Raw genomic sequence first — 8,862 nt, 5'->3', positions numbered from 1 at the left:
AAGTCCCTTAGCAGGGAAGAAGCGGTCGCATGGAGACAACTACAAACAGGGTCGTACCCTAACCTCAACGTGCTAAGTAAAATGCACCCCACATTATAGAAGGACAAATGTCCATGATGCAGTGAGGAACCCACATTATACCACCTAACATGGGCATGTCAACAAACTGACGTAGTCCCAATCATATCACGCCCAAGTGTGGAGCAATGGGAGGAACTGTTGTCCAGCGACCGCTGCGAAGAGCAGCTAGGTCTAGTACGGCGTGCATGACGGACAACAGAGGCCAGCGGAGCCCTGGACTGAGGGCAGCCGACCAGTGCGATAGAGGACGGACGAAGCAGCGGGTAAAGACTTCCGGGGAAGACACAAGGAGGAAGTCTCCCCTCCACAATCCGCCCCAGCCGCAGAAAAACAATTACTAGAGCTCAGTAAAGTTTTCACTCACTCGAATTGGGGGTCAAACCGCAAACCATCTCTCTCTCTATATATATATATATACATACATATATATATATATATATATACGGTTTGTCCGAGCTAACTTTGACAAGAATTAAAAAATATGCGAATGACACGTAGCTGGACGGAACCAAGGTAAGGGTGATTGCCTTCACTTTGAGTACCTAATTACAGAATTAGTCATAATTAATTAATCAACTTCTCAACTATTATAGTTAGATTAAATGTGTCAATGAGAAAATTTTGGAGAGATAGAGAGAGAGATAGCAAAGAGAGGAAAGGCAGGGAGGTCAACCAGACGAGCGTCCGGTTTGCTAACTAGAAAATTGTAGAACATGAAAAACCCTCTGTGTAGCTTTGTTTTGCTCAATACGTGATACAAGTGTTTTTCCGAGCGTGAAAGAAGCCCGCGAATGTAAGCAAAGTGCCTCGAGCAGCCAGTCGCGCGACAATCTTGCGTGCATTTGCGGGCTTCTTTCACGCTCAGAAAAACAATTTTATGCAGCACAAATTGAGCAGCAGAAAGCTGTATCAGGAATTTTTTATGTCGCTATACAATTTTCTCATTGACACTTTTCCATCTATTTATAATATTTCATACGTTCATTAATTAACTAAGTCTTATTATCTAATTAGGCGGAATTAAATATAATTTTAGTATATCCATGCGACGGCGAACAACATTACCTTGGTTCTGTCCAGTTACGCGACATTCGCATATTTTTAACCTCTGGCTAAAGTTAGCTGAAACACACTGTGTATCTATACACAGTCATATCGTAAGAAGCCAACAAACAATGACTCAAAGGACAGCATAGGAGAAATTATCTGCAGTTCTTAATTGAATTAGAGAAATAACACATAAATGGAAATGAAAGTGGTTGAAAACAAGTGTCCGCAGGTGGGACACGAACCAACGTCTTCGCATTAGGCGTGCGATGCTCTTGCCAATTGAGCTACCGCGGTGCCTTTTTACCATCCACTTTCTAGGGTATTTATGTTTTTATACTAGAACTAATCCTGGGAGTGTTAGCCAGAGCCACCACTCACGACCTTGGCGGCGGATGTGGAATATAATATACAGTCGTACCTGGATATATCGAACCCGCATAAAACGAATAATTGTGTACATCGACCAACTGTAAGATCCCCATGGAAATTTTTGTATATATATATATATATATATATATATATATATATATATATATATATATATATATATATATATATATATATATATATATATTTATTTTCTGTATCGAATTACCTATATATCAAACTTTTTTGTAATCCCCTTCGGATTCGATATATCCGGGTTCGGATGTGTATTGCGAATTAGTATTGCTATTACTATTAGTAAACGTGTCTGTCAGTTGTTTTTACATTTTATTTATCAATCACACTTGGAGAACCATGCGGGCTCGTAAAATTATTTTAATTTGCATTTATTTCTAGAAACTATATAAAATCTCGTAATGATGCAGGAACAAAGGCAATGAGTACCTGGCAGAGGTCTCTGATTCCACCCAGTAGCAGCAGTACAGCGCACATAAAAAGCACATATGCTACAAACAATTTTAATTATTAAACAAAACCCGCCGTGGTTGCTCAGTGGCTATGGTGTTGGGCTATGGTGTTGGGCTGCAGTGACTACGGCGGCCGTATTTCGATGGGGGCGAAATGCGAAAACACCCGTGTACTTAGATTTAGGTGCACGTTAAAGAACCTTATGTGGTCGAAATTTCCGGAGTCCTCCACTACGGCTTGCCTCATAATCAGAAAGTGGTTTTGGCAGGTAAAACCCCATAATTCAATTATTAAACAAAGAATCGTACTTGGTGTTTACTTCTACAGCAGAAATGTATCGCTAGTTAGCGTAATAGTATTGTCAGTGTTATACAGAGCGAAGTACAATGAAGATAAATGACGTGCAATATTCATAAGAAAGAAAGGCAGCAGATATTAGCGACCTCGGGCAATTACAACCCAATTCCCAGCGAAGCTGTGTCTTTCGAGCAGTTGCAATAAAGCTTTCAGTTCCCTGTAATTATTTCGCATACCGTAAAAAGTTGCCTGTATATGACTGTTCCGTTTGAAACCTTGCAGGCATGTAATGCTTTGGAGCCCCTCTTGGTTGGGAATTTTAAAGAAAACCAGCTATTTATCGATACACATGTTAATGCGCCAGAACATTTACCATGGTGTCCTCCCTCCCTTCCTTCTAGACATCCCCCTCCATCCCCCCTCCCTTCCTCCTAGACATCCCCCTCCATCCCCCCTCCCCCGCAGCCAAATTTCGCTAGATTTGATATCGGTACGGTATCGGCACTGGAAGTGGTAAGGGAATACATCTACTTAGGGCAGGTAGTGACCACGGATCCGGATCATGAGACTGAAATAACCAGAAGAATAAGAATGGGCTGGGGTGCGTTTGGCAGGCATTCTCAAATCATGAACAGCAGGTTGCCACTATCCCTCAAAAGGAAAGTGTATAACAGCTGTGTGTTACCAGTACTCACATATGGGGCAGAAACCTGGAGGCTTACGAAAAGGGTTCTGCTGAAATTGAGGACGACGCAACGAGCTATGGAAAGAAGAATGATGGGTGTAACGTTAAGGGATAAGAAAAGAGCAGATTGGGTGAGGCAACAAACGCGGGTAAACGACATCTTAGTTGAAATCAAGAAAAAGAAATGGGCATGGGCAGGACATGTAATGAGGAGGGAAGATAACCTATGGTCATTAAGGGTTACGGACTGGATTCCAAGGGAAGGGAAGCGTAGCAGGGGGCGGCAGAAAGTTAGGTGGGCGGATGAAATTAAGACGTTTGCAGGGACAACATGGCCACAATTAGTACATGACCGGGGTAGTTGGAGAAGTATGGGAGAGGCCTTTGCCCTGCAGTGGGCGTAACTAGGATGATGATGATGATGATGATGATGATGATGATGATGGTGATGATGATTATGAGTTCACAGTTCTCCCAGGGCAGCGGTTTAAATTATGTTTGTTCGGAAAACATATTCATAAAGCTCTGGATCGCTTGCGTGCGTAGTTTACTGCAAATATCATAATTAGTCCCATGGCTTTGATGTTTTCCTGCATAATTCGTAACGCGCCCTATATTTTCGCCAGATATAAACAAAGTGCCTCGTTTAGTTGATCGAAAACTTAGAAGAAACCAACTATAGAACGTCTTATGACGCATGAAAATAGGGGGAAAGAACGACGGCTCGGTAATTATTTGCAACACTTCTAACTGGACCAGGTAGGTAAATATTTTGTTACACATTACACTTAGCGTGACCCCCGTTACATTCCCAAGAAATATAAACCTGTTGTAACCTATAGCTATGTCGGGACACTGGGAAGCATAGCTGGCTGGTGCCATATCACACGCTCTAACACTTAGTAAGAATTTTTTTTTTTACAAAGGCTGTGTATGATCCTACCGCATTTAACTTCGCACAGAGAGTTTCCATAGCGTACTACCAACTTTCGTTAAGTTTGGTTCTGGTGACGTTTATAGTTCTGCCAGCAGCGGGCTCAATTCTGTCCCGCATGTTAGACACGCTCATAACGCTCTAGAGCGCTTGCATACATAAATTATTGCGAAATTTCGAAATACCTATCTATTTTTATCTTTACCTAAACATCAGCATATACCTGGTCTTTACAGTCACAAAACATCAAAGAAGCTGCCTCCTTTAGTTGAGTGAGGACACCAGGCAATCACGCGATCTATCACGCATGAGAACGTAAAAAGAAAAGGGTTCAATAATTATTCGTAAGGCTTCTAAATAAACCAGAAACGTTAGAACTTCGCGACAGACTGCACTTAAAATGCTGCTTGTTCCTTCAAAGCGCAAAAATTATGAAACTCGGAGTTATTGTGCGACATTGAGAAACCTAGCTAATAACAGCAGCGTAATACTCTCGAATGCTTGCTAACAATATTTAATGTATTTCATCAACACGCATTTACCATCGCATATAAACTTAGCGTATTGTTCCCCCTATATATGTGTTCATAAAATTTGACCCTTAGTTGTACTTGTAATTCTGCCAGCTTAGCAGTCTAAGTTTTACACCACTTGCAAGAGAGGGAGAAAGCAAGGACAGTAAAGGCAGGGAGGTCAACCAGAAGAGCATCCGGTTTGCTACCCTGCACTGGGGGGTGGGGGAAAGGGGAATAGAAAGAGGAAGAGAGGGAGCACTGAGTGCGTGTGGGCGGGACACTATGCACAGGGACACTATAAACGGCTTCTTAAGCCGGTGCACTTCAAGTATTGCACTAATGCACGATTCGCTTTTCGTGCCGGTGACGGGTGTGGCCACGGTCCGGGTATCTTTGACTCAGTGAACGGTCTTAAGTCCAGCCGCTGTAAAGTTTCCCGCAGAGAGAGACGTTGTACATCGTAGCGGGGGCAGGTACACAATAGGTGCTCGATGGTCTCCTCGCACCCACAGGAATCGCACATCGGGCTTTCGGCTATTTCCCAAACGATAGGAGTATGAGGTCGTGAATGCTACTCCCAGCCACAAGTGGTACAGCAAGGTTGCTTCGCCGCGGGAAAGGCTAGATGGCAGTTGTAGCCGTAGCGTGGGGTCCAGTTTATATAATCCGCAGTTGAAGGCACCTGAACTCCAGAGATCTTGCGACTTTTTGCGTGCATATAGGCGAAGTTCCCTCGTAGCGTCCGACCTCGCCAAAGGTATTGAACTCGTCTGGGTATCTTCGTGGGCAGACCGGGCAGCCTTGTCAGCTAGGTTGTTGCCGACGATGCATGCCACAGTGAGCAGGAATCCATTGAAATATAATGGTGTGCCCTCTTTCCAGAGCATGGTGGTGTACTTCCCTGATGTCAGATATCATCTGCTCGTAAGTTCTGTGACGTAATGCAGACTCAATTGATGCTGTGAAGGGCTGCCTTAGAGTCACAAAATACGACCCATTTCTCTGTTGGCTCTTCGGTGACGTACATCATAGCGGCATGGAGAGCTGCAAGTTCTGCCGAAGTAGTTGTAGTGGTGTGCGACAATTTGAATTTAGCTGTAACCTTCTTGGCTGGAACGACGAATGCGCGGCAGTTGAGCTGTTACGTGAGGTCGAACCATCGGTGTATATATGTATGCGGTCATGATACGTCTGGTGCAGTAATAGGAGCGTAAGTTGCTTCAGAGCTGGCGATGGGTGATTGGACTTTTTTGTAATTCCAGGAATAGCAAAATTCACTTGAGGCTGTCGTAGGCACCACAGGGGAGATGAAGGCTTCGTCGCCGGTGTAAAATATGACGGTATGCACTCTTAATGAGCGTTAATCACTCTTGAAAAGGTCGCTTGAGGTCTCTCGGCTGGTAGGGAGGCCAAATGATGGTCGGGGATCCTTGACAGATGGCGATTGTGCGCTCTGAGAGAGTCGACAGCTACATGTGTCTGGATTGTATGGTCTCCCGCGATGGCAATTGTTGCTGCTGTTGACGTGCACCGAGTCAGCCCTAAACACGTGCGTAGGGCTTGACCTTGTATGCTCTCCAAAGCGCGAAAGTTCGTCTTGCATGCATTTGACAAAACTGGTAGACTGTAACGTAGGAGTCCGACAAACAGTACCTTGTAGAGCTGCATCATAGAACGGACTGGTGTAACCCAGTTTTTCCCGCAGAGAAATTTAAAGACCTGAGCAATGGCAACTAATTTCTTCTTTAGATTGACGCAGTGAGGGCTCCACGAGAGGTTGCGGTCAATGATTACACCAAGAAAGCGATGTGCCTTAGCATAGGATACAGCTTGACCATCTTTTGAAACAGGATACGATGACATTTGTTTGCGTGTAAAGCTAACCAATGCGCACTTTTCAGTAGACAGGCTGGGGCCTTGTTCTCGTAGATAAGACGCCGTCATGGTTGCCGCCCGCTGAAGCCTGGCTGGTACCTGAGGGCGAGTCACCGCAGAAGCCCAGATGCAAATGTCGTCGGCGTATATTGAGACGTGAAGTGACCGCGGTAGGTGCTCCGCTAGTCCTACCAACACGAGGTTGAACAGAACGGGGCTCAACACTCTACCCTGAGGCACACCACGGCAGACGTAATGTTCCGAAGTTGGGCCGTCTTCAGTCTGCAGAAGAAAGCACCTCTCAGTCAAATAGTCCCAAATCCATTGATACATCCGGCTACCAACTCCAACAGCTTCAAGTGATTTCAGTATGGCCTCATAGGCGACGTTGTCGTATGCTCCTTTTATATCTAGAAAAAGTGCCACTGATAGGCGCTTGAGGCTTTTTTGATTTTGGACCCAGGTTACGATGTCAATGACATTGTCAATGGACGAGCGACCTCGACGAAAGCCCGTCATGGCGTCCGGATAGATGTTGAATCGCTCTAGGCACCAGTCCAAGCGAGAAAGAATCATTATTTCCATCACCTTACCGACGCAGCTCGAAAGCGCAATCGGACGATATGATGAGAGCTCAAGCGGAGACTTTCCAGGTTTCAGAATGGGGATCGAGCGGCTCGATTTCCATTGTCTAGGAACGGCGCCGTTCTGCCAAGACTCATTGTAGCAGCTCAGCAGCTCATCACGTGCGTCATGTGCAAGGTGGCATAGGGCAGCATACGTGATGCCATCAGGTCCTGGTGACGAAGAACGCCTGCAGGTCGCCAGCGCAGCATCGAGCTCTTCGAGTGAAAAAAGCACGTTCATTTCTGGTACACGTGCCTCAGGGATGTCATTCAATTCTGCGTCAGTAACGATGGCCACGGATCCAGCAACCCGTGCACAGAACAGAGCAAAAGACTTCCTTTGATGCGGAGATGAGCGAAGACCCCTAACCGTTCTCCATATGTGCGAGAGCGATTTTCGGGGATCAAGCGACTGACAGAAAGTTTTCCATCGCTTGTCTTCCAATTTATCCATACGACGCTGTACTTTCTTCTGTATGCGTCGTGAAGCCCTAAGATCCAAGACGCACTTCGTGCGCCGATACCTCCTCTCCGCCTGTCGGCGTGCCGCACGCAGCCTCTCCAGTTCCATATCCAAGTCTGTTCGCCTTGCTGACTTTGTGAGCGAGCAGATGGATGTTTTCAATGTCTCTGCTTTTGCATCTTCGATAGTGTGTGAAAGGCCTACCCGACATGCGTCATCCATATCCTTCTTAAACTTTGTCCAATCAACTGTACGCAATACAGTAGAGGTGCGTTGCTCAACTCCTCTAATCTTTATATATGTTGGAGTATGGTCACTTCCATGTGTTTCAATGTCCGTAAACCAGTGGACGCTCGAGTCAAAGCGCCGTGACACCAAAGTAAAGTCCAAGCAGCTACTATAGGTCGTGGCTCGCAAAAACGTAGGGCTGCCGTCATTCACACAGCACAAATCATAGTCGGCAGCAAAGGAGGTGAGACTCCTGCCTCTGGAATCAAGTTTAGTACTTCCCCATAGCTGGTGATGCGCGTTGAAGTCACCTGTGATAACCCAGGGGCCATTTTTCATCAGTAATATTTTCTTGAGTCGTTCGCCATCAAAGTTACCCGCTGGGCATATGTATGCTCCAATTAGTGTAAATGACACATCCTTCTTTTGCACATTCAGGCAGACATATTGGTTGTCGTCATGAGGCTCTACCGCGTTAGCGACATATGTAAAGTCCGTGCGGATGTAGATGATTACTTTCGTGCTCACATCGCATGTGGTCGAGACGAAATATTGGTAACCGGACAGTCTGAGTGGAGTTGATGTAATTGGTTCGCAAATGACCAGTATGGGCAAGCGATTTGTAAAAAATGAATTGGCGAAAGTCTGCTATACGGGTCCTTAGAACCCTGGCATTCCACTGAAAGATCGACGCACTTTTAACTTCAGTGCGGAAGGGGACTATTGGTCGAGCCATGATGCTTAAACGATGCTAGCAAGCACAGGATTTAGTGCATCCAGTATTTGCAGAACACTTCGAGCTGCTGGGGTTTGCAGCTTGTTCAGCATGATGCGCATTGTATTAATTAGCGATTGCAGCATATCAGCCATCTGCCTGTCTTGGTCGCACAAATCACTGACAGTAGACGTCGGGGGTTGTCCAGCAAAATTTTGCTGTGATTCTTTCGGTGGATGCTGTCGTTTCGGTAGAGCCGGCCAAGATTCTGCAGATGTGGTCTTCTCAGTCGCCTTGTTCTTCGCGCTCCTTTCCACACTGTCTGGCCTGGGCGGCAGAAGAGGAGGTGGTGTTGTAGGAAGTGGCATGCGCGTCGCAGAGACAACGCCCTTCCTTGAGGAGCGCCGGCGACGGGAACGTCGCTTCCTGATTTTATCGGCGGCTTCGCGATGAGATGAATGATCTCTCACCATATCTTTCAAGATAGCCATTTCTTCTTTAATATGGGGGCATTTCTTCGAGGAAGCTTCGTGTGACC

The sequence above is a fragment of the Dermacentor variabilis genome, chromosome 1, assembly GCF_050947875.1.
Source record: "Dermacentor variabilis isolate Ectoservices chromosome 1, ASM5094787v1, whole genome shotgun sequence".
Classification (NCBI taxonomy): domain Eukaryota; kingdom Metazoa; phylum Arthropoda; class Arachnida; order Ixodida; family Ixodidae; genus Dermacentor; species Dermacentor variabilis.
The sequence above is the reverse complement of the archived record's forward strand: the minus strand, read 5'-3'. Positions refer to the sequence as shown.